At 40.6% G+C, this 27,976-nt stretch overlaps 1 long non-coding RNA gene across 1 annotated transcript in view; it reads left to right on the forward strand.

The window, feature by feature from the left end:
* The first annotated feature begins 1,252 nt into the window (after positions 1-1,252).
* Positions 1,253-27,976, forward strand: part of LOC122210629 — a 63,817-nt gene continuing 37,093 nt past the window's right edge. The window contains exon 1 of the long non-coding RNA XR_006198140.1: positions 1,253-1,468. This is a non-coding gene — a long non-coding RNA (uncharacterized LOC122210629). The remainder of the gene's footprint in view (positions 1,469-27,976) is intronic.

Below are 27,976 nucleotides of genomic sequence, written 5' to 3' on the forward strand. Positions count from 1 at the left end.
ATTCAGGCTGAAACAAAAGGGCCTTAGTTATAGAAGCCATGTAGAAAAATAAAGATCTCTGATAAAGGTAACTACATGAGTAAAAAGAAAAAAAAAAAAAAAAAAGAAAGAAACACATGAGTAACATACTGAGTAAAGACAGTATGAATGTATTCTTTGTTTAGAACTTTTTTTTCTATCTGATTTAAAGACAATTGCATAAACCTCTACTTATCAACCTATATTGGTATGTGCACAATGTATAAAGATATAATTGGTAACAATAACAGCATAGAGCAGGTGAGGAGAGAGAATTGAGCTATGGAGGAGCAAAGATTTAGAACACTAAATTGGTATTAATCTGAACTAGATGGTTATAAATTAAGAGGTTAATTGTAATCCCCAGGGCAACCACTAGGGAAAGAACTCAGAAATACAGAGTAAAAGAAATGACAAGGGACTTAAAGTGGGACACTGGAAAATAAGTATTTAACATAAAAGCAGGCAGTAATGGGGAAACAACAAATATATAAGACACACAGAAAACAAATAGCAAAATGGCAGAAGTTCTCCTTCCTTCTCAGTAGTTCCGTTAAATGTGAATGGCCTCGTATTATGATATCAATTTGTATGAAATGACCAGGATAGGCAGATCTATAGAGACAGAAACTAATTAGTGTTCACAGGAGAGAGTGGAGGGGGTGGGAAGCTTGGGGACTTACTGCTAATTCCAAATAGAAGTTTTGGGGGCCGATAGAAATATTTTGCAATTAGGTAGTGATGATCGTTGTATGACCTAGTGAATATATTAAAAATCACTAAATTGTATGTTTTAAAATAGTGAACTTTATGATATATAAATTTTATCTCGATAAAAGAAGAAAAAGAGTATTCAGAGAAAAGATAAAGGGAAAAAGTGTTGTAGAGGTGTGCCCGCAGTTAATTAATAATGGTCATGATAAAATTCTTATGCCATTTTTTCTGAATTTTGTAGTGCTTTTCAGTTTTTTATTATTTGTAATTTGTTGTGATTTCTTCTCTAACTCTAAATGAATATTCACTTTTGTACCTATTTTGTATTTTTTTTTTTTCCCAGTAGGGTTCTCAAACCCTCATCCTCCTCTGAGATGCCCTTCTAGTCCCACTTCTTACAATGCCACTGCCTTCCTGTGGGTTATTACAGGCCACTCAGAGTCAGGCAATTGCCTAACTTTTCTACAGTGTTACAAGCCGCTACCTCCAACCGTCGTCCAAACAGCTGCCACAGAAAATCTCGCCGAAGCTTGTAGGAGCCCTCCCTCAGCTGCAGGTTTTGCTTTCTGCAATCTCAGGTTCCTGGGCTTAATCACCGCCGGGAAACAGATGATCCTCTTTCTGGCCAATCCGCAGAAAATCGGCAGTAGCCTAACTCTAGGTCACAACTCTAGGTCATTCCCCTCGCGTCCGCTCTCGCGGAGGCATTTCATCATCTCACAGCAACACAAGGAGGGTGAGTACAGTACAAGATATTTTGAGAGAGAGACCACATGCACATAACTTTGTTACAGTGTATAGTTATAATTGTTCTATTTTATTGTTGTTCATCTCTTACTGTGCTTAATTTATATGTTGAACTTTATCACAGGTCTGTATGCATCGGAAAAAAACATGGTATATATAGGGTTTGGCACTCTGCAATTTCAGGTGCTTTCGGGGATGATGGGACCTGGCCCCTGTGGAGAAAGGGGAACTACTGTGTTCTCTTCCTTCTAATCTCTGCTGAGAAACTCTCCGACGCTCTTTGTCTGTAGGATAAGGAACAAATTTCTCTTTCTTTTTTTAGGAACAAATTTCTTAACAGAGCTCAACCTGTCTTTCCAGATCCATCTCTTAGTCTTTCCCTCACTAAGTCGTGTTTCTGCATCAGAAGTCCTATCCAACCCTTCCCTGTTCTCCAGGAGCTCAGGTTTTTTGTTTTCGTTTGTTTTTGTTTGTTTTCACTTTTGTGTTTTATCTCCTGTTATCTTCTGTGTGGTCCTTCCCTTACCTGTGATGACCTTTCTCCATCTGCTCTTCTTGGGGGAATTCTTCATCTATCCGAGCTCAGCTCATGTTGCCACTGTAAGGTTTCCCAGCTCCCTCTGTGCCCTGACAATCCTGTATGGTTGTGATCGGTACAAATATGTGTGCCTTCCATATGTTTACATATATGTTTACAGATCAACTAAAATAGTTTGAACTATTTCCCTATGCATATGAATATATATAAAACCTATATATTTGTGTTTTATCATATACATATGTTTTAACACATACATGTATATATTTTGAGGTTGTTTCCTAAAGAACTAGGCGTCTATGAACATATCCAGGGTAGGGACAGTGTCACATCTATTTAAGAAATGTTTTTCTCTATAGTTACTGTATTTTCTTTTTTTTTTAATTTTTTTTTTCAACGTTTATTTTATTTTTGGGACAGAGAGAGACAGAGCATGAACGGGGGAGGGACAGAGAGAGAGGGAGACACAGAATCGGAAACAGTCTCCAGGCTCCGAGCCATCAGCCCAGAGCCCGACGCGGGGCTCGAACTCACGGACCATGAGATCGTGACCTGGCTGAAGTCGGACGCTTAACCGACTGCGCCACCCAGGTGCCCCAGTTACTGTATTTTCTATACACAGTATGCATTTACCCATGTGCCAGGCACTGACACAATGGAATAAATGCTTTCTGAATTTAACTGAATTGGATGTATATATGGGTGTGTATGAACATTCTTCCCTTAATGACTTTAGACATTGAATAAGGAAGAAGCACATAAGAACAATTAAGAATATTATTATAAATAAATCAAGTGGTATACTGCAAAGCAATTAAATGAGCCCTGATGGCCCACAGAGCACAGTGGATTATATCATCATCATCATCATCATCATGACAAATGGGTTAAAACTGATCAAAGGCAGACTTACTGGAGTGGAGAGGATTCAGGTGAAGGGTGTTGGTTCAGGGTAAGGAGGTAAAGTGGTTCTCGTTGGGAAGGAAAGAACTTGAAGGCTCCAACATGTGGGGAGAGAATTTTAAAATTTTCATGTGGAGACAAAGGAATTCTTTGATCCTGGTAGGAGGCCCTCAAGTAATTTAGTGTTTTCTTTGGATTTACTATCTTCTTGTACTGAAGTTAAGAGACATAATAATATAAGAATATTTACTATACCAGTGAAAGTTTCCCCCAAATCCCATTTTGTGAGGAAGAAGGAAATGGGGACCCAGTTAGGTACACTAAGCCAATTCATGGAACCACAATAAAAAGTAGGGAGAGTGGACTTTGTTTTCCTCTCTTGTTCTTTCTCACTCACTGAGCACTTTGAGGGCTTCCCAAGAGAGGTGGCCGACCGTGCTCTGCCAGAGACTCATTGGTGCGTTAGTAGAAAGTAGAAGACACTTTTTCTCACTTTATTTTACTAGACTAGAATTCCCTGAGGATCATGAGAAAAAAACAAGCACACTGTATTTCTGTGTGTGAGAGAAAGACGGGGACATCATCTCTCCTCTGGCATGCTGATGAGGAGATTTGGGGGAAGCATTGTGGTTTGTTTATTATGCAAATTTTAATTTAGTGTCTTATGGTTTTCTTCCTCTCTCTTTCTCTCTCTCTCTCTCTCTCTCTCTCTCACACACACACACACACATACACATAGCTTCAGAAGGTTTGCTTTGATGCCTGTTCCCTTTCTTTCTTGCTCTTCGTGTCCCAAAGCCTGCTGGTGGCCAAGGTCCTAAGTGCCACATAGACCCTTTGGGAGGATTTGACTCTGCTTCAGTGTGTGAACACTGACCTGCCCAGAGGACAAGATGCTCATTAGCCTGGGAGAAGGACTCTCTAATGGGAGAACTAAAGTCATGAGATGAGCCATGGAAGGTATTTTGGGGATTGAACAGAAAATCACAAACCTCAGCAAAACCAGTGACTTTGATATTTTGTTCCTTCCTTCCTTCAGCAAATCACTGAATGTATACCATGTGTTTGGCACAGGGTTATTTGAATGACATTGATGAGTAACTAAAAAAAGGAGCTTTTGGAGGAGATAGACCATCAGTGAATCATATAAGTAAATGTAAAGTTGCCACTGTGTGTTAGAAAAGAGAATTTGGGGCTTGGGTGGTGGTGAGGGGTGGTATTTCTAGGGAAAGAGGACATTAGACTCAAAGCCCTGCAGCCAGAGAGAACATAGCCAGTTGGAGAGATTAAAAGAAGGTCAATGTGGCCATTACAGATTCGAGTTTTTAAAAAATCGCTCTGCCTGCTCTATAGATATAAGAGCCAAAGTAGATGAGGACAATTCTTCGGGAGCTTATAGACCCTGAAGTTTGGCACAGATGGGCCTCAGGAAAGCCTGGAATCTAGCTCTGAAAGTTTCTGTCTCTCAGATTCCCTCTCTCCCCATCCTTTCTTCCTCTCTCCTTCTGTTTCCTCATATTCTTTCTCTGCCTCCTTCGCATAACTGCATTATTCTTTGTTCTTTCTGCACCCAGATCAGACCTTACCTGATCTTCCACTTCAAAGACTCAGAGGAGAGAGGAGATTGCCTAGAATCTCTCTGTTTCCCCTTCCCACCCTTGTTAATTCCTTGCTGAGTCAGCTGAGACCTACCACCTGGGAGGAAGAGTGGGAGGGGCATCATGTGTGAGTTTAGTGACTCACCACCAGAATTCTCAGGGAAGGGGGTTGGCTGGCCAGCCATGTATTTTTCATTCATACACAATTATTCATCTCCATGTTCATATGCATTGATCAAACACACAGATTTTTAAAATAGCCACATGGTGGGGGGAGGTCTATTATCCTAAGAACAACCATCATTCATTTGGCAAACATATTACTTTGTACTAGGCACTGTGATAGGTGCTGGAGAAATGGAAACAGCCCCAGACCTCAAACTGCTCATAGCTTATGCGGGAGGCAGGCAATTTAACTGACTACCCTTCACCTTCCTGAGTGCTTTGCAGAATATTTCTTGTCTTCAGTTCAATTTAACTCAATTCTGTAACCATATTATGGACACCATGAAAGAGAACACAAAGATAAATGCCTGAACTCTACCCTCAAGGAGTTCAGAGTCCAGCAAGTGAGACAGACATATCAATAAATATTAACGACGCAGAGTGGTAAGTCAACACTGTTATGTGAAAGATTCACAGGCAGAAAAGAGAAAGGAGTGATTATTACCCCCACCCCAACACACACATGGGTGCGCGTGTTCACACACACACACACACACACACACACACACACACCAAAATAATCATAGAAGACTTCATGGAAGAGGTGATACCTACTCTGGGCTTTGGAGGGCATTCCAGGCAATGGGGTTGGGGCACAAAGAACATAGAATGATATTGCTGGAAGATGAAGTGATGGCAGTGGTGAGGGGCTGAGAAGGTGGGCAAGGCAGCCATGATGAGATTGTGAAGGGTTTTGTGTACCCCAATCAAGAGGTATGCAGATGATGGGCAGCTATAGAAGACCACAGAGAGTAGAGAAATGTGAATGGTGTAAGCCCTCTGGCAGGAACATGGAGGACTGATGATGTGGGGGCCATGCTACAGGTAGAGGAGACCATTTGGAAGGCTATGACAAAAATCCAGGTAAGAGAGGATGAGAACCTAAGGCAAGTCCATGGGGGATGAAGTGGAGAGGCTGGACACCAGTTTGGTGACTGGTTGTGTGTGTGTGTGTGTGTGTGTGTGTGTGTGTGTGTGTGTGTGTTGGGGGTGGGGTTGGGGATGTCACAAAAAAATGCAGAATTAATCCCAGGCTTCTGCCTCAGGCCGAGAAAGAATATAGAAGGAATAGGGACAGTGGGAAGAACAGGAGAGAGGAGAAAACCATTTAAGTTGCAGGAGGTTGGGAAGCATTTAAGTGTAGGTTTTCAGAAGAAAGTTGAGTATATATGTCTGGAGCAGGAGGAGAAAGCAGAACTGAAATGAAATATGAAATTCTCTGGAATTTACGTATCAGAATGAAGGGAGAGGATGAAATCTACACAAACAAGATAGAAGAAGCCAAGACAGGACTGTTAGTCCCTCACAGGGCTGGTAGAGTAAAATGATTAAGGGAAAGACATTAACTAGGAAAAAGTGTGCTTCTCAAAATCAAAAGGAGGGGAAAGTGGGTGAAAGTGTCAACTTCTACAGAGTGACCCTGAAAGGCTAGACAAGGATTTGGCAGTTAGGAAATTGTCAGAAGCCTTTGCTTGGGTATCTTTCCCTGCATTGTTAGAAATGGGAGACCAATTACAGGGCTGGTGAAGAAGTGGAGTTAAGAGTGGAGATTATTCCATCAATAAACTTGACTTTGAAGGTGTGGAGAGAGAAAAGTCAGTAGCTAGGAGGGGGACACTGGGTTTAGGGAAGGGTTTTATGTTTAGAGTCTCGAACACGTTTATAGATTGAAGGAAAGGTGTCTGTTGAAAAGGAAACTGAAAAGTGAGGCCCCCAGAGAGACCGACGGGATGGATTCTAATGCACAATTGGCGATGCTAATCTTCAACCAAAGGAAGAATACATCTTTCTCTAAAATTGAAGAATGGCGATGAATATAAAAAGGGTTTTTTGTCAGTTGGTTGCTGTAAGGAAAATTGAGGAATTTGAAGCCTGATGGCCACCATTACTCAAATATGAAGAAGGGTATATTCAAGGGTGAAGAATCAAGAAAAGAGGCACTGCAGGGCAGACAATGCTTTTTTACATTTTTGGTGGACATTACAGGAAAGAAACTTATGACGCGGAACTAGCAGGGCATCGAAACCACTGGCGAGATCGTAAATTGGTGGAGGTGTCTACCAGCAGTCCAGAGATTCAAGGGTCTTGCCCACATCATACTACTAAGCCCAATGTGACACAACTTGGACTAGATGGCCTGATACCTAGAAGCTCAGGGCTCTTTCCTTATGAGTTAAGTATTCAAGTTAGATGAATGAATATAAAGCCAATGCAAAAAGAGTCCAGTAATATCACTGAATTCGTGGATTCTGCCCGTGGTTACTGAATACAGGTTTTCTAGAATTAGGAGAATGCTGTCTAGCTGTTCGGTCTCCATTGAAGACTAGACAATAGGAAATGCCCTTAAACGGCAGCAAAGTGTCAATAAAGAAGAATGTTCTAAGAAAGGATGGGCTCTGGGGGCGCCTGGGTGGCTTGGTCTGTTGAGCGTCCAACTTCGGCTCAGGTCATGATCTCACGGTCCGTGGGTTCGAGCCCCGCATCGGGCTCTGTGCTGACAGCTCAGAGCCTGGAGCCTGTTTCAGATTCTGTGTCTCCCTCTCTCTGTGACCCTCCCCTGTTCATGCTCTGTCTCTCTCTGTCTTGAAAACAAATAAACGTTAAAAAAAAAATTAAAAAAAAAAAGAAAGGATGGGCTCTGAGAGGACAGAGAATAACCTGCTGAGGTGATCCTTAGGAATAAATATATCTCAGGTGGTTTTACTTCAGTTCTGGGAGAATGGTCTATTTAGATTTCTTACATTCCCTTTCAGCTCTATGCCAGTTTGATGTTCACCAAGAAGAATATATAGTAGCACACAACATATAATGGGAATGGCACATAGTACTTTGTTTTTCTTTGCCTTACAGTTTATCTTACTCTCTTTTATAATGGGCATGTTAGAAGTAGCTACTAAGTAAAAATAATCTGGACATTAAAGTGAAATACAGTCATATGTAATTATTAATTGTGTCATAGCGCAATCAGAGAGAGAGAGAGAGAGAGAGGAGAAGAGAGGGGAGAGAGATATTCATAAACCCCCAATTCTCTATCCAGCCTTGTTGGTTATCTCTAGCTTGATTAAAGGGAATGATACTCATTTGTAAATGCATTTGGCAAACTTACCCTGCTATTGTTTCCATTATTTTGCAAATTACAGACATTGAGATGAAGGCTCTGTAATTTCCTAGCGTTCCCTTTATTCCTGCTTGGAAAACTGGTGTTGCCCTGGCATACTTCCACTTTGCTGTTATTTCATTTGAATACAGCAAATTCTTTATTATGATTAACAAAGACTTCTGCTCCATTCCTCTTTGAATATCAGTCTGCTCATGGAGATGAGTTGATTTTGAGCCCTGCTATCTACTTGAATCTCTCTGCTTCGCTGATCTCAAAGATATTCAAGACAACAGACACCCCAGTATTCCTAAATGACATGTTTTTTGTGTGTTCTCCCTTTTGAATTTGTTATATGTTTAGTAATTTTTACCATCGTCTGGAACTTTTTTCTCTTCTTTCAATTGTCTGATTCTAAATGTCTCCTTCACTCACTACTTAAAAGCCTGAAAATATGCAAGCAGTTGGATTTGGTAATCTTGCTATTTTTAAGCTTCTTTCTCTTTTAACATTTCAGTTTTCCTTTTTCCTCGTACATACATCTATCAAAGCTTTACAGTACTTTGTAAACAATCTCGATACCAGGGCATCTGGAATATAGAGATGGCTTTCCATGAGCACTATACATTACTAATTCATTCATTAATCATTGCTCTAGAATCATTTTTCCCCCAAATCAGGCTCTCCTTCTTTAAATATTGCCTGGATGTCCACCCAGTATAATAGCTCATGTACCGGTCCTTACACGTAGAGAGTACTAATTAAATATTTGCTTCCTAAGATCAGTCATATTTAGAAGAAATCATTAAGAGAACTCTTTAGGGCTCAGTGGAAAATGCTGGCACAGGACTGTGACTTGAGACCATGCTCCATGATCGGATATTAATGTACAAAATTCTTCTCTTATTCCTTTTTCCCTCATTTCCTCTTACCTTTTTTTCTATATCTCCTCTGTGTTGTCAGCATCTCTGGTCACCCTTTGTCGCTTTAACTCAGCCGGGCCAAATATTGGAAGGAGTATGCTGAGGTAAGGGTAGCACAGTCCTTTCTTTCATATTGGGTAGATAGCATTGTGGAAAATGAGGCTACTAATAGCAACAAAATAAACCCCTCGCGTTTATTGCGAGTTTACCAGGCATTGTTCCATCTGCTTTATGTGTTTTATCTCAGTTCATCTTAAGAATCTTATGAGGTAAGTAATACCATTGGGCCTGGAATCTGATAACTCTGAAAGGTTGGGGAACATGCATAAGGCCCACAGCTAGCTACTAAGCAGAAGGTGCAGGATTTGAACTCAGGATATCTTACTGCCAAGCCAGAAGTACACTGTGCCTGCACAAAGGAAGCACTCAATGAATTGTTAGTATTTTATGGCAATTATTATTCAGATGTTTATCTTCCCACATAGAGAGTGCTACTCTCTGACCCTTTTGTTTCATTGAATTAATCACAGTAACTCATGGAATCGTGGTTTCCATCTTACAATCAAGGAAAGCAAATCTCAAAAGACTTTCTGTAACTTGCCCAACATTACTCAGCAGGTAAAAGGGTGGCCCTGAACACTCCAACTGGTTCCCCCTTTTCATCCCTCTTCAGGGTTTGCTTGGCAGAACATGTTGAATTTTCCCCCATTGGGCTGTAGCGTCTAGTGAGGAATCTAACTGATGATAATAATTTGGATGTCAGTGGTTGATGCTCTTACCTGAATGAGCAGGGTTCACATATGAGCCGGGAGCTTCTCTTGCTTTGTGGGGCACTGCTGTCTGCACGAGGCCCCCCTCCTTCAGGGGGGCATATTGAACAATGGTGGTTTGTGGCACATGGGGAAGAAGCTCACACCAGCCCTAACTCTCCCAGTGCCCTGGTGCTCTGATGGCTAGAGCTGTTGTTTTAATGCTTTCCTAAAAATGTATTTACAAAAAGAAAAAAAGTTCTTTCACTTTTCCTTTCCAGCCCCTCTGCTGTCCATAAGACTCAATTATGAGCGTAGGGGGGCCAGGCTAGGGATCAGAATCATGTGACAGAGGCCATTCTACATTCAGAATCATCCTTCTGTCCGTTGACTAAGAGGTAGGCTTGCTCCCAGGTAGAGGTCACTGAGCCTGGATCTTTCTCTCTTTTGTTGACTCCTTCCAGGAGAGTCCTCTGTCAGGGTCCACATCATCAATTTTCTAAACATGTTCTACACATGTTACCTCAAGTGTGGAGAATCTGTAATGGCTGCTTTTTTGGTCAGCATCCAACCTTTCTACCCTACAAAGTCCCCATTTCCTTTGGGGAAATGCCTTTTCCCTAAATTGTGTGGCCTGGGTGGAGGATACTACCTGCCTCCCACCAGGGAAGCTGAGGGGTCAGAGGCCACTCTCATGAATCCAGGGAGTGAGCCCCTGTCCCCACGTGACCAGTCAATGCTCTCCTCCATGTCTTGGAACCGTGAGTGGCACAAAGATGAGAGAGGTAAGGAACAGTGAGTGTTCCAGTAGAAATGCTGCTTACTGACTCGGCAGGTCATGCTGTGAGTCCGGAGGCCTGGCTCTCATGCTGCCCTTGACATTTGCGGTCTCCGAGCCTCCAGCTGATTCTCTGAGCTCCTCCTAGCCTTATAATAAATGACCTCTTAAGTAAAACAGCCAGAGTACCTTTCTGTTGCACACCATTAAGAAGCCAGACTGAAACACACAGAAATGTGCACTGTAAATGTAGCAAAGAGCATCTTCCTGGACCTCTATTCTCTCCTTTTCACCCCCCTCCTTGTTCTCCTCTGCTTCCAAACCCTCATGGACCCTGAGCTGCCCTCACCGCTCAGGCCCTCTCATGGAGCTCATTTTACTCAGCTCGCCCTCCCCAGAGCCAAGAAGTCTGCATTTCTTTCCCTGCCTTTACCACAACCCAAATAGCAACATCTTCTGTATTTTCTTCAGCAGGGATCATGGTCTTGGTTGTAAATCATAGCATACTCTTGATAAGAGCCTGATAGGAATAATATGCCTATCAGGTAAAGGAGCAGCTATCCTGGCCCACACTGAGTTTGAAAACCAATGTTTTAAGCCAATCCGTACTCCCTTCCTCCTTCCTCCAAGAATATTCATAGCTGATGGTGGTTCTGAATGGGCAGCAGAAAGAGTATTTGACTGCATCTAAGGAAAATTAGGCTCTTCTCCCATCTCTGCTACCACCTCATTGTGGAGCTTTAAACAAGTCACTTTCTGAGTTTGGAAAAATAAGGGCATTACATTAGATATACTTTAAGTTCCTTTCTGTGCAATGATTTGGATGTTACCTGTTCCATTGGCATTTGTATCTTAATAGAAGACTCTTGAAGATTTCATACTTTTGAATTCCAAACAATAAGTGATCACCATTCAGAGACCAAACTTTGTAAGAGGCTAGAAAGAGCCTCTTTTTTTTTGGTTTGCTGGGCTGGGGGTGGGAGAGAAGGGAAGGAGAAAAGAGGAGCACTATCTCGAATTTTGGTCATGTTTCCCAGCAATGGCAACTCCACAAGCAATTCCTTCTCTCATTAGACTATGAGTCCAACCGCCATACCAGCGTGGTCAGAAGAGGCTCACGCTTCCAAAATTGCCCCAAACACAAGACAGATGCTTTCCTGGTGCTTGTGTACATTACCCATTTTTGCCCAAATTTAGCAACATCAACTCCCCTCGGAGTCCTTTTGTCCAAAACACATTTTCTCCTTAAATAAACAAAACCCTCTGCTTGCCACCTTGCACAGAACAGGGTAGTTTTTCTCTATGTGGGTACGTGTCATTGTATTTATGTCCCTTGCCCCAATGGGGATGTTTTGTATTGTTTTCTCAGTTACAGCTCACACCAATGAATGTCAGCTGTGATAATGCCTGAAGTATAGTTATCATCTCTTCAATATTTACCCAGTGGATACAACGTTTGTAAATAATTTAGAAATATTACCACGTGTTTCAACGATTGTCCTGGAGAAATGTATTTTTATTTACATTTTAAATGAAGCAGCTGGGCAATGAGAGTGTCAGTCACCTTTCTCAAGTCACACAGATGGTAACAGGTGTACCTGGGCTGTGAACCTGTGCCCATCTGTCTTGAAATTCTTATTGCTGAAAGGAATCTTGGAGGCAAAGGACATTTTTCAGAGGACGGGCAGGTCGCCTCAGGAATTGGAGGGAGACAAGGGCCTGTTTATCTCTATTCATTTAGACTCAGGCCTGCCTACAAGCAGGAAGTAGAAGGCACGAGTGTCGGCCACAATATTTTCAGTTCGTAAGTTAGAAATTAGCAATCAGCCCCTTTTCACGTAGGACACTGTAATAAACACTGACACAGGCCCTGCAATTTGGTTATGCAAAGAAAACAGGAAACAAGTGCATTTTCACTGAGCCTTCAGTCTGAGGAGGGCTGGCATGTGCCCACGTGAGGGCTAGATTTTCTTGTCAATATTGTATTTACTATCCTGGTCACATGAGCGGAGACAGGAGGATGAGTCACAGTTAACTGACTGCTAAATTAGGCAAATGTAATCCATTTGTTTCTTTCAAATTAGCCCCCCCCCCCCCCCCAAGCATTTTAAAGCTTTTTTTCCTCAATAGTCATAGTCACAACCTAAACAGCTAATGCATTCCCAGTTTGTGCTAATCTGGCTCTCTATTATAAGCAAATAAACTATCATTTTGCAGCCTTCTCTTCCTATGGGAGGGCAGGATTTTGGATATATTAATCTTGACCCCAAATGCCAAACCTCTGTAGACCTTCTGCCGTAGCTTTCTTCATGTCCACCCTTCACTACTTTCTTTGCAAAGCCATCAGAATACAACACATCACGTTGGATAATTTATGTTGTCAGCAAACAGTAGTGTAGTCCTTAAGCAATACGAATCACAGATGAGCAGCTCTGTGAGAAATCTGGTGGGCCATTGAATACAGCTTACTAATGTTACAGATAAAGCTGAGACCCAGCAAGGCTGAAGCAGTAGGACGAAATCAGGTCTTGGGATGCCCAGTTCCACATTGCAACCCCTTTCTCCCTGTTGCATGACGGCACGCCTGGAAATCAATGGCACTCAGGAGACCCTGGTTTGGAAGTAAAATGCGTGATGGTCAGAACAAACCAAACAGCTGATCTGCATGCTGTGACAAGGTGGCCAGCACTCAGGAGAGTTCCCTGGGGGTAGAGCCACCGGCTGGGATCTCTTCCATAGAAAGTAATTCAGCTTACTCTCCCGACCTGCACCCATTTGCTTAATGTCCTTAAAAAATGTACTGCCTTGAATCGGAGCCTCATTTCTTGTTTTACCCAAATTTAGCAATGAGGTCAGAGAGACCTGGTTTTTTTTTCAAGAAGAGACACACGTTGCGGTTTTGATCTTTATTTTCAGGGTGCTCTGTGACTCTTTGGAAACCTCTGATGGTCTTTCTCCAGATGAACAAGGCTGTATTTATTTCCTCTTGCTCTGCACAGAGGAGGTACATGTCATCTCATGGGAAGGGACCGCCTTTGCGGTAATGCGGGCAGGAGAAGGGTACCTCTGGAGACCATTATTCCTTCTGTGTCATCGTGATCACGTGTATCTCTTGCATTTATGCGGGCACTCTGTTAGGGTCTTTACAAGGATGCCTCACTTAATGCCCACATGACATGTTTTATAAATGAGAGAACACTGTTTTGGAGAGGTTAAGACGCTTGGCCCAGACCACACAGCTAAGAAGAAATTCAAGCCCGAAAGCAGAAATTTGACTCTGGAGCAAGTGGCCAAAGCACTGTCCCATCTGGCCTTGGCTAATTCACTCGGAAGTTAAGTAGCCCAGCATTTTTGGCAGCATTTACGTATTGAAAGAGAGCATCTACCCGTCATATAGGTCCAGGTCGTGGTTCAGCTATACCTCCTTTCTTGCTTGGGCATGGAAGTTGACTTTACTGTTTTCATTTCATCTCCAATCTAACAGTAATAAAAATGGGAATTGCTGTAAGGGTGAAATGAAAAACTGCATCATCTGTGAAGATCCCAGGAGCAGTGATGAAGACTTGGCACATTTCAATTTCCTCCCTTTCTTCAGGGAGATGCCTGGACTAATCTAAAGGAATCATTCTTAATTTTTAATGGTGATTTCTAAAAACACTGGGGACCACTCCTCATGGACAGACATTTTGGGGTAAAAGAGCCCCAGTGTAGACTCCTTTTAGCCATTTTGAAGAAGGGAGAGGAATTTGCGAATTGTGGACCTCTAGTGCGGGAGCAAAGAGCTCAAGACTCAGATTGCCTGGGTTTAAATCTCAGCCTCACGGTGTATATACAGATGGCAAAAAAGTACATGAAAAGATGCTCAAACTTTAGCCAAGGGAAATGGTTAGTGTGGGCAAGGATGTGGAGAAATTGGAATGCCTGTACGTTGCCAGTGGGAACATAAGAGGGTGCAGCCTCTGGAAGAATGTGATGGTTTCTCAAAAAGTTAGACATAGAATTACTGTATGATCCAGCAATTCCACTCCTAGGTACAAAACCCAAAGAGTTAAAAACAGGTATGTATGTATGTATGTATGTATGTATGTATGTATTTATGTATTTATTTATTTTTAATATGAAATTTATTGTCAAATTGGTTTCCATACAACACCCAGTGCTCACCCCAACAGGTGCCCTCCTCGGTACCCATCACCCACCCTTCCTTCCCTCCCACCCCCCCATCAACCCTCAGATTGTTCTCCGTTTTTAAGAGTCTCTTATGCTTTGGCTCCCTCCCTCTCTAAATTTTTTTTTCCTTCCCCTCCCCCATGGTCTTCTGTTAAGTTTCTCAGGATCCACATAAGAGTGAAACCATATGGTATCTGTCTTTCTCTGTATGGCTTATTTCACTTAGCATCACACTCTCCAGTTCCATCCACGTTGCTACAAAGGGCCATATTTCATTCTTTCTCATTGCCACGTAGTATTCCATTGTGTATATAAACCACAATTTCTTTATCCATTCATCAGTTGATGGACATTTAGGCTCTTTCCATAATTTGGCTACTGTTGAGAGTGCTGCTCTGAACATTGGGGTACAAGTGCCCCTATGCATCAGCACTCCTGTATCTCTTGGGTAAATTCCTAGCAGTGCTATTGCTGGGTCATAGGGTAGACCTAGTTTTAATTTTTTGAGGAACCTCCACACTGTTTTCCAGAGTGGCTGCACCAGTTTGCATTCCCACCAATAGTGCAAAAGGGTTCACGTTTCTCCACATCCTCTCCAGCATCTATAGTCTCCTGATTTGTTCATTTTAGCCACTCTGACTGGTGTGAGGTGATATCTGAGTGTGGTTTTGATTTGTATTTCCCTGATGAGGAGCGACGTTGAGCATCTTCTCATGTGCCTGTTGGCCATCCGGATGTCTTCTTTAGAGAAGTGTCTATTCATGTTTTCTGCCCATTTCTTCACTGGATTATTTGTTTTCCAGGTGTGGAGTTTGGTGAGTTCTTTATAGATTTTGGATACAAGCCTTTGTCCGATATGTCATTTGCAAATATCTTTTCCCATTCGGTCGGTTGCCTTTTAGTTTTGTTCATTGTTTCCTTTGCAGTGCAGAAGCTTTTATCTTCATGAGGTCCCAATAGTTCATTTTTGCTTTTAATTCCTTTGCCTTTGGAGATGCATCAGGTAAGAAATTGCTGCAGCTGAGGTCAGAGAAGTTTTTTCCTGCTTTCTCCCGTAGGGTTTTGATGGTTTCCTGTCTCACATTCATGTCCTTTATCCATTTTGAGAAAAACAGGTATTTAAACAAAAACGTGGACATGAAATTTAGAGCAGCATGATTTAAAATAGCCAAAAGATGGAAAAAAAACCCCAAATATCTAGCAACTAGTGAATGGATAAACAAAATCTGCTATATCTGTACAATGGAATATTATTCAGCCATAAAAGAGAATGAAGTACTGATAAATGCCACAACATGGGTGAATCTTGGAAACATTTTGCTAAGTGAAAGAAGCCATACCCCAAAAGCCACATATTGTATGATTCAGTGTATATGAGAAATCCAGAATAGGCGAATCCATAGAGACAGAAAGCTGATTAGTAGTTGCCAGGGGGGGAAGGGAGGAGGGTGACTGCTTACTAGGTATAGGGTTTCCTTTTGGGAGTGATGAAAATGTTCTGAAAATAGATGATGGTGACAGTGCTACGACACTGTGAATGTACTAAGTGCCAGTGCATTGTGTAATTTAAAATGATTAAAATGGTAAATTTTATGTTATGTGCATTTTACCCCAATTAAAAAAAAGAGAGAGATCATGGTAACACATACCTCATAAAATTATTTTAAGTCTTTTTAAAAAAATTTTTTTTAAGGTTTATTTATTTTTGAGAGAGAGGCAGAGACAGTGTGTGAGCAGGGGAGGAGCAGAGAGAGAGGGAGACAGAATCTGAAGCAGCTCCAGGCTCTGAGCTGTCAGCACAGAGCCTGATGTGGGGCTCGAACTCACAAACCGCGAGATCATGACCTGAGCCGAAGTCGGACACTTAACTGACTGAGCCCCCCAGGCACCCCTATTTTAAGTCTTAAATTGCACAGTAAACACAAAGTAATGACTGTCAGTGATGGTATTGACAGGGACGGAGGGTGGGAGAAGGTAGAAGGGGGTCATAGTAGTCAGCCCTGGAAAGGTGGACTAGGAAAGAAACAAGTTGAGGCCTGGTGGTGAGGATATAAGAGGTAAGTACAGGACTTGTGTAGGAGGACATGGAAGAGGTGGTGTAGACAGACAAGTGTATATCTGTGTATATTAAATGAGGGAAAGACATTTCAGCTTTTTCATAAAATTCTAAGCAATGGACTAGTTTATACAAATCCCAAAGTCAATGGTGTGGTTAATATTTTGTGGTGATGAGAAAGTCAATGAACGTAGGGACACGTACATAGCTTTGTAAACCCTGACTTGTGAAGAAATCAAGTTTCAATTTTAGAATGTTCATATCAAGGGACTTCCCCCAACCCCCCCCCCCCCCACCCCGCCACCCTTAACTTTTCCAGGTTCAATAAAGAAGAGTAGTCAAGGGCACTTTGGTGAGCATGGACACATTTGTTAGGCAGTAACATGGATTTCAGGAGATGAGGCTATAATACTTGGCCCACTTCTGTTGAGCCACAGCTCTAATTCTAGAGTATTCTCCATAAGGGCCTTCTTTTTCTTTTGTTTGTTTTGTTGTTTTTATTTTGTTTTGTTTATGAGCTCTCTTTCTTTGGCTTTATTTATTTATTTAAAATATAATTTATTGTCGAGTTGACTAACATACAGTGTATACAGTGTTCTCTTGGTTTTGGGGGTAGAGTCCCATGGTTCATTGCTTCCATGCAACACCCAGTGCTTATCCCAAACTTGGCCCTCCTCAATGCCCATCATCCATTTTCTCCTCTCCCCCGCCCTCTCCTCCATCAACCCTGTTTGTTCTCTGTATTTAAGAGTCTCTTATGGTTTACCTCCCTCCCTCTCTGCTTGTAGCTATTTTTTCCCCTTCCCTTCCCCCATGGTCATCTGTTAAGTTTTTCAAGTTCCACATATGAGTGAAAACATATGATATCTGTCTTTCTCTGACTGAATTATTTCACTTAGCATAATACCCTCCAATTTCATCATCGTTGTTGTTGCAAATAAGATTTCATTCCTTTTCATTGCCAAGTAGTACTCCATTGTATGTATAAGCCACATCTTCTTTATCCACTCATCAGTTGATGGACGTCTAGGCTCTTTCCATAATTTGGCTATTGTTGAAAGTGCTGCTATAAACATTGGGGTACACATGCCCCTATGCATCAGCACTCCTGTATCCTTTGGGTAAATTCTTAATAGTGCTATTGCTGGGTCATAGGGTAGTTCTATTTTTAATTTTTTGAGGAACCTCTACACTGTTTTCCAGAGCAGATGCACCAGTTTGCATTCCCACCAACAGTGCAAGAGGGTTCTCCTTTCTCCACATCCTTGCCCACATCTGTTGTTTCCTGAGTTGTTAACTTTAGCCACTCTGACTGGTGTGAGGTGGTGTCTCAGTGTGGTTTTGATTTGTATTTCCCTGATGATGAATGATGTTGAGCATCTTTTCATGTGTTTGCCATCTGGATGTCTTCTTTGGAAAAGTGTCTATTCATGTCTCCTGCCCATTTCTTCACTGGACCTTCTAAATGTGACTCCAGGGGGAAAGGATAATGGGCCCATGGCCAGTACTGCAACCTAGAGTGGTTCTGTGGGTTTTTAAAGGAAAAGATGCCTACCTCCCACTTCCACATCACTCAACCCTTCTTCACCCCCCAGTATTCTGGCCATGTTAGGCTGGGTGTCAGTTACATATGTCACACATTCTTAAGTTCAAAACATAGAAGAGAGAAGGAAAAAAGAGCAAGATATGAACTATTACAGACCCCTGGGACTCATGCTTATTTTACTCCTTGCTCTTTGGAGCATAGACTCTTCTTTCTGGCAGATACTCTCTTACAAAGGGAAATAAAATGCAGATTTGCCGCAGATGAGGGTTCAAGAAGCCTTGATGGGTGCTCTAGAATCTGGGGGAAAGTATGGTATCAGCTGTGTTTGCAAGTTGTGCTTTTGTCTTTTAAGTATGGTGGGTCCAGTTGTATACTGGTGAATGTTTCCATTTTCTCCACCCAGGCCCTCACCTCATCCACAGATTTCTGCTCCTCCCTTTCCACTTACTAAATGAGAATCCAGTTGGGTTCCTGGATGGTTCATGAGGCAAAACTGGGAGAATGGAAGAGGGTGGCCTAAATGAAAAAGGGGCCAGAGAAGTCAAGATTGAAATGAAAAGTTTGGAAGAAAAGGAGTGGGGTGGGGCAAATTGCTTAAAGTGGCAATGATGATCTGCATGATGAGGAAAAGGGGAGAGAAGGGATGTGGGGAGAGAAAACCTAATGGGCTATGCTGAAGAGGTAATTGCAAATTTTGCATGTGAGAGGTTCTGCAGGAGTGGGTGAGACTTGGTAGGAAAGAAGGGCCTTTGGGGCCTCTTAATTAGAACCCCTGAAGGAGATGAAAATAGGTTCAGATCCTCTTAAAATTGCTTTTTGCCAGCTGGACTGATGTTCTTTGAATATAGAGATGAGACCACAAGAGATCAGCTTATAGTTGGGTTATGCAATAATGGTAGAGACTTGACTATCCTCTGGTAAAAATTGTCCCTTTATTCTAAGAACGAAACCCAAATGATGCAAAGACCGTTGACTAAAACAAAGATTGATGAGAAGCCAATAGCTCTAAGAAGCTAAACTGTCCTATGAGACATTGGAATCTTGTGTATGACTTAGACCCAGATGCTGCAAGGTTTTGCTTGTCTCTGCAGCAGCACCATTTCTGTGCGTGTGTGTGTGTGTATGTGTTTAAAGTTTGTTTAGAGAGAGAGAGAGAGAGAGAGAGAGAGAGAGAGAGCCGGGGGGGGGAGGGGCAGAGAGAGAGGGAGACAGAGAATCCCAAGCAGGCTCCGTGCTATCAGTGCAAAGCCCGACGTGTGGCTCAAACTCACGAAATGTGAGATCATGACCTGAGCCAAAGCCAAGAGTGAGATGCTTAACTGACTGAGCCACCAGGCACCCCTCTCTGTGGTTTTATCAGATGGAGCTGTATCCCTGAAAATCATGTGGTTTCTTTCAGAGAAATCTATCTGCCCCCACAGAGAACATGAGTTAAAACAGATCCATAGCTATTGAAGCAATGAAATCCTGGGAAATTCAAAAGCTGAGAGAACTCTTAAAAGATCTTGAGACCAATTGATTTAGGAAAAATACATTCCAGTGACATTCATTCAACCAGTTACTTCCTCCTTACCCTCCCAATGAAATTTCAGGGAAATTTAAGTTCTTATTATCATCTAGGTAAGAATTTCATTTAATCCATTCACCATAACCAAAGTTACAAAGGGTCCTGATCATTTTGAAGTATCCAATTTTTTCCCCTTGTGTTCAAAAATGGATGTTTGCTAATCTAAGAAAATAAAGCTCCTCAGAAAATAACCCTCTAATTACTGCCTTCAGTCTTTCAAAATGTTACAATGAGGTCATCTGAGCCCCTGTTCTGGTGAAATCATCACTTCTTCAGATAATTTCTAGCTGTTGTCTCATCTATTGTGTGATAAAAGGGATTGCTTATGAAGTACCTCTTTCAAACGGAGGTGGGCTGAGGGAGCCACAAACAAGTATTTATGAGGCCTTGGTATAATAGAGTTGCTCGGGTATAACTGAAAATTCCTATATATGGCTGAGGTAACATATCTCATATCTTGGTTTTAAAATCAGCCTGGGACATGAAATCTCTCAAGTTGCCACTCTCTCCTCCTTACACGAACTCTGAGGTACAACAACCAAACCACACCAAGCCACATCATGCCACGCCATGCCACGCCAAGCCATGCCATGCCACGTCAAGCCACGTCATGCCACGCCAAGCCAAACTCAACTGAACCCAACCCAACCCAACCCCAAACTGTGCTTTGAATTCCAGTATCTTTCAGAACTCCCAAGTCAGAGGAAATTGTTTGCAATGATTTACCCTAACACAAATAAACGTTAAGGGAGAGGGAAGGAAGAAAAACTTGCCAACTCATGAGCTCACTTTTCTCTACTAACTGCCTGTTTTGGCTGATCTGACAAAAATACTTTATTTCCTCACAGCGTTTCTTACATGCTTGTGGCAATATTTTGAAACATGAAGAAGTCCTCTTTGCTTCCACACGCAGGCCTCTCGGACTCTGGTTCCCTGGGTATGATCCTGAGTTTGGAGGTGCCCCAAGTGACAGAAAATTGGCAGGTTCCTCATCACTGATTCCTCACCAGCTCTTTGGGTGGGGAAAGGAGTTCTGCCTGGGACTTGGCTGAGTTCTATGCTTGGCATCCTGGCCAGTTACTCCAAGTTCAAGGAACTTGACAGACAGAGGCTGTTTGTCTGGTAAAAGATGTGAACGGGCCAGGTTGGGCCTGCCATCTCACGCCAGCACATTCTGTCTTCTTCTGGGGAAGCTTAGTTTCTGATCAGGCTTACTATGGCTTTGTGGGAAGACTGCCCACCAGGAGTGGCATTGGTCTTGAGATTGGGATGAGCCCTGGACCCCTCAGGTATTCCAACCCAGACAGTCTCCCAATGACCTACAGTCGTAGTGGCAGTGTATGAGTGTGTGTGTGTGTGTGTGTGTGTGTGTGTCAAATAATAAACAGTTAAAAAAAAAAAAAAAGACAGAAGGCTTAGACAGTGTTCCAGGAAACAATCTGTGGTAGGCTAGACTAGTAAAACCCAGCCAGTTTAATTTCTAAATTTGTGATTATTATTCTGTATTTTGTATTTAACCCCCTATAAAGAGTTAAAAAGTGAGAAAAACTATGTATGTATGTATAGCTTTCAAATACCAGCCAATTTCAACTGCTATGAGGTCATCAAGAGAGTTAGTATTCCAAGGATTAGAGATTATATGTTGTTTTTTATATAAAAAAAGAAACTTCATGTGGATTTTTTAAAAATCCTATTTTTTAACAGCAAAAGCAGCATATGCCATTGTTGAAACTTTGGGAAAGAAAATAAACAAAAAGAAGAAAACTGAAGTCCTGTCTAATCTCTCCATCTAGATATAAGATTACACTGTTTTGTTAGGCAAGAGCTGGCTTTGAATTAGGTAGAACAGAATTTAAATTATGGGCCTAACAGTATGACTCAGAGCAAGTTCTTCTCACTAACCACTGATTTTCTCAGTGAAACACCTATCCTATAGGGGTGTTGGAGGATTGTGGTAAAGCTTTGGGCACAAAAAATAATTGCTGATTGATCATATCTGTATTTTATTTCTTAGACTACTGATCATAGCTCATTATTAATTTTGTTTCAGAAAATGAGCTCATTTAATTAGTATCAGACTCCTTTCTTTCCTGTGTTGCTATTACGTGAATTTATGGCTTCAGTGTTCTCATTATTGATTCTATTGCTTGTAATTGTTTAGGAGAAGATGTATATAGGGCCATATTTTATAGTGAGCAAGCCTGACTTCATGACTCCATTATTTTTGGCAGTAAGTGATGTTGAGGCAAGTCTGAGACCAACTTGATTTTCTTCCTTACATGTAGTGTATTTTGCCTGATAGATGCCCGAAGATTTTCATCAATTTCAGTGGCATACTTAGGATAAACTTTGAAATTGACATTCTAATTTAATTGTTCTTGTTCCTGGAACACAGTATTCACCTTCATCTATAGTTTCGTAATATCTTAAAATTCAGATAATTCTCTTGTATTTTTGAATATATGGTCTATTTTGAGAGTTTTCAGCTCAGATGTACCAATTGTTCTTATATTGGATTATGTTTATCTACCATATATTGTCTTTTATATAATTGCTTTAATTCTTTCATTTGCATTTACTGGGTCAATAATTTAATTTTCAGTTGTTTTTAATCTGTTTTAATTTTATTAGCTCTAAAATGTTACTGCTTTTGTCTTTCAATTTGTTTTCTTCATCTAGACATTGTCTTTGTTAATCTCAATTCTTTGCTATCTTACTGATTGGTTATTTTTTATTCATTCGATCATACTATAGTGAGAAGAGAGTGCTTCTGTTGCTTGAGTTAAAGTTTTGTATAAGTTGGGGCGCCTGGGTGGCTCAGTCGGTTGGGCGACTGACTTCGGCTCAGATCGTGATCTCGCGGTCCGTGAGTTCGAGCCCCGCATCGGGCTCTGTGTTGACAGCTCAGAGCCTGGAGCCTGTTTCAGATTCTGTGTCTCCCTCTCTCTCTGACCTTCCCCCATTCGTACTCTGTCTCTCTCTGTCTCTAAAATGAATAAACATTAAAAAAAAAATTAAAAAAAAAAGTTTCGTATAAGTTAAGCTTTTTGTCTTCTGTGTGCGATGATCTTTTTTTCCCTTCATTTTCTTCTCAAATCTTTTAAGCCAAAAGTTTTTATTTTATTGTATTCTATTATATATTTTTAATTAAAATTTTTATTTTGAGATACTTATAGATGCACATGCAGTTGTAAGAAATAATACAGAGGTATAAAATCTCTGTATTATTGTCAATTTCCCTCAATGATAACATCTTGTAAAAACTATAGTACAATATCACAACTAGGATATTGACATTGATACAGATTTCTCCAGCTTTACTTGTATTTCTGTGTGTGTGTGGGGGGGGTGTGTGGGTGTGTATTTATTTCTATGCAATTTTATCATTTGTAGGTTGGTTTGTTCACCACCATAATTCCATTAGTGTAAAGATCTCCTGGGTTGTCCTTTATAACCAGAATTTACCTATTTTGGATATTTATATAGATGGAATCCTATAGCATGTGATTCTTTGTGGCTGATTTTTTTCCATTAATGTTTCAAGGTTTGTATATATTGTAGCATTTATCATTACATTATTTTTACTGCTGAGTGACATTCAATTTTATTGATATACCACATCTTATGAATCCATTCATTGGTTGATGGGACATTTGGGTTGTTTCTCCCTTTTGACTATTATGAATAATACTGCTGTGTACATTCATATACAAGTTTTTGTGTGGAGATTTGTTTTAATTTGTCTTGGGTATATTCCTAAGAGTGGAATTGTCCGGTTATATGGTAACTTTGTGTATAACTGCTCGAGGAATGGCAAGACTGTGTTCAAAGTGGCTGCACCAATTTACATCCTCACCAGCAATGTATGAGGCTTTTTTTTTTCTTAAGTTTATTTATTTATTTTGAGAGAGAGTATGAGCGGGTAGGGGCAGAAACAGAAGGAGAGAGAGAATTCCAAGCAGGCTCCGTGCTGAGTGGAGAGCCTGACACAGAACTTGAACTCACAAACCCTGAGATTGTGACCTGAGCCAAAATCAAAAGTAGGATGCTTAACTGACTGAACCACCCAGGTGCCCCAATATATGAGGCTTCTTTTTTTTTTTTTTATTAAAGATTTTTTTACATGTTTGTTTATTTTTGAAAGAGAAAGAGAGAGAGAGAGAGAGAGAACAAGAATGAGTGAGGGAGGGACAGGAAGAGAGGGAGACACAAAAGAAGCAGGTTCCAGACTCTAAACTGTCAGCACAGAGCCTGATGTGGGGATGGGACTCATGAACATGAGATAATGACCTGAGCTGAAGTCGGACGCTTAACCCACTGAGCCACCCAGGCACCGCTCCAATGTATGAGGCTCCTAATATGTCCACATTTTCACCAGAATTCATTATTATATATTGTTTTCGTTGCCCCCCCCTTTTTTTTGCCTTAAAAAAAAATTTAACTCCATTACAGTTAACATACAGTGTTTTATTAGTTCAGGTGTCAGAATGTTTCATGTAAACTTGAGAAGAATGTGTATTCTGCTGTTTTAGGATGGAATGTTCTGAATATATCTGTTAAATCAATCTGGTTCACTGTGTCATTCACAGCCACTCTTTCCTTGTTGATTTTCTGTTTGAATAGTCTGTGCATTGATGTAAGTGGGGTGTTATAACACCTCACTATTATTGTATTACTATAGATTATTTTCTTTCTTTTTTTTTTAATGTTTATATTTTGTGAGAGAGAGTACGAGTAGGGGAGGTGCAGAGAGAGAGGAAGACAGAGGATCCAAAGCAGTCATGGTGCTGACAGTGACAGCAGCCAGCCCCATAAGGGTCTCAAACCCACAAACTATGAGATCATGACTTGAGCCACAGTTGGATGCTTAACCAACTGAGCCACCTAGACGCCCCACTATCAATTAGTTTCTTTATGTTTGTTATCAACTATTTTATGTATTTGGGTGCTTTCATGTTAGGTTCATAAATATTTATGGTTATTATGTCTTCTTGTTGGATTGTCCCCTATATTGTGATTATAGTGTCTTTTTTGTCTCTTGTTACAGTCTTTGTTTTAAAGTTTTTTGTTTGATATAAGCATTGCTACCCTGGCTTTCTTTTTACATCCATTTGCATTATAAGTGATTTTCTATCCTTTCACTTTCAACCTGCATAGTTCTTTAGGTCTGAAATGAGTCTCTTGTAGGCAGTATATAGATGGATCTTGTTTTTTAATGCATTCTGTCACCCTATGTCTTTTGATTGTAGTGTTTAGCCCATTTACATTTAAAGTAATTATTGATAGGTATGTACTTAATGCTATTTTGTTACTCATTTTATGGTTGTTTTTTTTTTTTTTAATTTTTTTTTTAGTGTTTATTTTTGAGACAGAGAGAGACAGAGCATGAACGGGGGAGGGTCAGAGAGAGGGAGACACAGAATCTGAAACAGGCTCCAGCAGGCTCTGAGCTGTCAACACAGAGCCCGATGCGGGGCTCGAACTCACGGACCGCGAGATCATGACCTGGGCTGAAGTCGGCCACTTAACCAACTGAGCCACCCAGGCGCCCCTATGGTTGTTTTTATAGTTCTTCTCTGTTCTGTTCTTCTCTTGCTGTCTTCTCATGGTTTGCTGGCTTTCTTTAGTGATGCAAACTTGGATTCCTTTCTCTTTACTTTTTACCTATTTATTATTGGTTTTTGATTTGAGTTTACTGTTAGGTTTATATGTAACATCTTAAGCATATAGCAGTTTATAAGGTGATGGCCGCTTAAGTTTGAACCCATTCTAAAAGCACTACATTTTTACTCTTCTCCCTCCTAACATTTTTAGGAATATATTGTCAGAATTTATATCCTTTTATTTTATGAGTTCTTTAACTGATTTTTATAAATATACGTAATTTTACTGCTTTTGTGGTTCCTATTTTTTTTTTTCTTTACCAAGGCCTTTATTTTTCCAAGTGTTTATTTAAATTATAGTTAACATCTAGTATAATATTGGTTTCAGGAGAGTATAGTGATTCATTACTTGCATATAACTCCCAGTGCTCATCACAAGTGCCCTCCTTAATACCTATCACCCAATTAGCCCACCCCCCACCCACCTCCTTCCATCAACCTTAAGTTGGTTCTCTGTCATTAAGAGTCCCTTATGGTTTGCTTCTTTTCTCCCCCTCTCCCATATGTTCATCTGTTTTATTTTGTAAATTCCAGATATGAGTGAAATCATATGGTATTTGTCTTTCTCTGACTGACTTATTTCACTTAGCATAATACACTCTAGCTCCTTCCACATTGTTGCAAATGGCAAGATTTCATTCTTTTGGATGGCTGAGTTATATTCCATTATATGTGTATGTATATATATGTGTATGTATATATATGTGTATATATACACATATATATACATACACATATATATACACATCCATTAATAAATGGATAAAAAAGATGTGAGATATGTGTGTGTGTATATATATATATATATATATATATATATATGTACACACATACAGACACACATATCTCACATCTTTTTTATCCATTCATTAATTGAAGGACACGTGGGCTCTTTCCATAGTTTGGCTATTGCTGACAGTGCTGCTATAGATATCAGGGTTCATGTAGCCCTTTGAATCTGTGTTTATGTATCAATTGGGTAAATACCCAGCAGTGCAATTTCTGACTCATAGGATAGTTCTATTTTTAACTTTTTGAGAATCTCTGTACTGTTTTTCAGAGTGACTGCACCTGTTTGCATTCCCATCAACAGTGCAAGAACGTTCCCCTTTCTCTGCATTCTCGCCAACACCTGTTCTTTCCTGTGCTGTTAATTTTAGCATTTGGACAGATGTAAGGTGGTATCTCCTTGTGGTTTTGATGTGTATTTCCCTGATGCTGAGTGAGATTGAGCATCTTTTCATGTGTCTGTTAGCTGTCTGGATGTCTTCTTTGGAAAAATGTCTATTCACGTCTTCTGCCCATTTCTTCACTGGATTATTTGTTGTGTTTTTTTTTTTTTTTTTTTTTGTTTGTTTGTTTGTTTTGGTGTTGAGTTGGATAAGTTCTTTATAGATTTTGGATACTAACCCTTTATCAGATATGTCATTTGGAAATGTCTTTTCCCATTCCTTAGGCTGGTTTTTAGTTTTGTTGATTGTTTCTTTTGTTGTGTAGAAGCTTTTCATCTTGATGAGGTCTCAATAGTTCATGTTTGCTTTTGTTTCCCTTGCCTCTGGAGTATTTCTAGTAAGAAGTTGCTACAGCCAAAGTCCAAGAGGTTGCTGCCTGTGTTCTCCTCTAGGATTTTGGTGGTTTCGTGTCTCATGTGTTAAGTATTTCATCCATTATGAATTTATTTATTTTTTATTTTTAATTAAAAAAATTTTTTTAATGTTTGTTTATTTTTGAGAGAGAGACAGAGCACGATGTGGGTAGGGGCAGAAAGAGAGAGGGAGACACAGAATCTGAAGCAGGCTCCAGGTTCTGAGTTGTCAGCATAGGGACCGATTCGGGGCTGAAACCCATGAACCACGAGATCATGACCTGAGCCGAAGTTGGATGCTTAACCAACTGAGCCACCCAGGTGCCCTGCATTTTGAATTTATTTTTGTGTATAGTGTAAGAAAGTGGTCCAGTTTAGCTCTTTTGCATGTGGCTGTCCAGTTTTCTCAATGCCATTTATTTAAGAGACTGTCTTTTTTCCATTGGGTATTCTTTCCTGCTTTGTCAAAGATTAGTTGACCATATAGTTGTGGGTCCATTTCTGGGTTTTCTATTCTGTGACATTGATCCATGTGTCTGTTTTTGTGCCAGTACCATAATGTCTTAATGACTGTGGCTTTGTAATATTACTTGAAGTCTTGTATCGTGAAGCCTCTAGCTTTGGTTTTCTTTCTCGGGATTTGCTTCGGCTATTCAGGGTCTGTTGCGGTTGCATACAAATTTTAGGATTCTCTTTTCTAGCTCTGTGAAAAATGCTGGCGGTATTTGGATAGGGATTCCATTAAATGTGTAGTGTAGATTGCTTTGGATAGTATAGACGTTTTAACAATGTTTGTTCTTCCAATTGACAAGCATGGCATTTTTTCGCCATTTCTTTGTGCCCTCTTCAATTACTTTCATAAGTATTCTGTAGTTTTCAGAATACAGATCTTTTACCTCTTTGGTTAGGTTTACTCCTAGGTATCTTATGGTTTTTGGTGCAATTATAAATGGGATCAATTCCTTGATTTCTCTTGCTAGTGCTTCATATTGGTGTATTGAAATGCAACAGATTTCTGTACATTGATTCTATACCCTGTGACTTTGCTGAATTACTAATTCTAGTAATTTTTTGGTGGAGTCTTTCTAGTTTTCTACAT

Source organism: Panthera leo, chromosome F2 (assembly GCF_018350215.1).
Source record: "Panthera leo isolate Ple1 chromosome F2, P.leo_Ple1_pat1.1, whole genome shotgun sequence".
In the NCBI taxonomy this organism is placed as follows: domain Eukaryota; kingdom Metazoa; phylum Chordata; class Mammalia; order Carnivora; family Felidae; genus Panthera; species Panthera leo.